Genomic DNA, 1,731 nt, shown 5'->3' on the forward strand with positions numbered 1-1,731 from the left:
TGAATGCATGTATCGTTAGAGGCCCTTTCTGCTCATCAAGCCTGTGGAGCCTGGTGTCCCCTGAGCCATTTCTTTTTTTTTTTTTTTTTAATATTTATTTTTGGCTGCACTTGGTCTTCGTTGCTGTGCACAGGCTTTCTCTAGTTGTGGGAATAGGGGGCTACTCACTGTGGTGCGTGGGCTTCTCACTGCGGTGGCTTCTCTTGTTGCGGAGCACAGGCTCTAGGCGCGCGGGCTTGAGTAGTTATGGCACTCAGACTCGGTATTTGTGGCTCACAGGCTCTAGAGCGCAGGATCAGTAGTTGTGGCGCATGGGCTTAGTTGCTCCGCGGCATGTGGGATCTTCCCGGACCAGGGCTCGAACCCGTGCCCCCTGCATTGGCAGGCAGATTCTTAACCACTGCGTCACCAGGGAAGCCCCTGAGTCATTTCTTTAGGTTGGATTTCACTGGTACCTGGACCAGGGGGCCTGACGGTGTTGTATTTATGGAGAAGCCCAGCTGGACTCGGATTGTGTTCTGGAAGCAGCACCAAGTCCAAGGATGGGCCAGTGTCTGACCCTGCTTCCAGCCCAAACGATTCCAGGCCTGTGTCTCTTGACTGTCCCTTCTCCCTCAGCTGGAATACTCCTGGCAGGACCCATCGGGAGTAGAAATTAGAAAGGGAGCCAGCCCTGAGTGAGCACCACGAGCATGCATCCTGAGTAAGCCTGGCCATCTGGCTGAGCTGGGTTTGAATTTGTCTTTATTTCTTTCATGCTGTGTGATCCTGGACAAGTCACTTAACTGCTCTGAGCTTTAATTGTCTCCTTTGTGAAATGGGTGATGTACTGTCTACTTCACATGGCCATTTTGAGACCTTAACAAGCTCTTAAAGTACCTGGACCTGGAGGAGATTAGTTTTTTTGTTTGTCTTTTAAAAATAAGTTGAAGAAATATGTATTCACTGTAACCCTTGCTGGTTGGAACTCAGACCTGTAGTCACTACTTTTGTTTTGTTAAGGCCCTGAAGTGAGAAGGCAGGAGAAATAGCCAGAGACCTACAGGCCTGGTTCCTGCATTTTTCTAGCTTTGCCCAGAATAGTTAAAACTCTGAAAGGTCAGTGAAGGTGCTGTGGGTGTTTCCCACATTCATAGAGGAAAACGGATTTTCTGTCAATGATATGAAAATAATTGGCTGGAATAAATTACACGAGTTTTACCAAACTCAGGTCTGCTCACCCGTAAGCAGTAAAGCCCATCTCCTGACACCCGGCTGTGGTGAAGGAAAGTACAGCTTTATTGTAAAGGTGTCAGTAGAAGGAGGACAGGTAGTCGTGCCCCAAAACCCTGAGCTCCCTCAAGGCTTTCAGCAAAGCATTTTTTTTTAATGATTGCTTATTTATTTATTTATTTTTGGCTGTGTTGGGTCTTTGATGCTGTGCACGGGCTTTCTCTAGTTGCGGCGAGCGGGGGCTACTCTTCGTTGCGGTGCACAGGCTTCTCATTGCAGTGGCTTCTCTTGTTGTGGAGCATGGGCTCTAGGTGCACGGGCTTCAGTAGTTCTGGCTCGCGGGCTCTAGAGCGCGGGCTCAGTAGTTGTGGCACGTGGGCTTAGTTGCTTCCTGGTCCGGGAAGATCCGCGGCATGTGGGATCTTCCCGGACCAGGGCTCGAATCTGTGTTCCCTGCATTGGCAGGCAGATTCTTATCCACTGCGCCACCAGGGAAGCCCCTCAGCAAAGCATTTTAAA

The sequence above is a fragment of the Monodon monoceros genome, unplaced genomic scaffold (assembly GCF_005190385.1).
Source record: "Monodon monoceros isolate NGI ecotype Baffin Bay Population unplaced genomic scaffold, NGI_Narwhal_1 Super_Scaffold_1, whole genome shotgun sequence".
Classification (NCBI taxonomy): Eukaryota; Metazoa; Chordata; class Mammalia; order Artiodactyla; family Monodontidae; genus Monodon; species Monodon monoceros.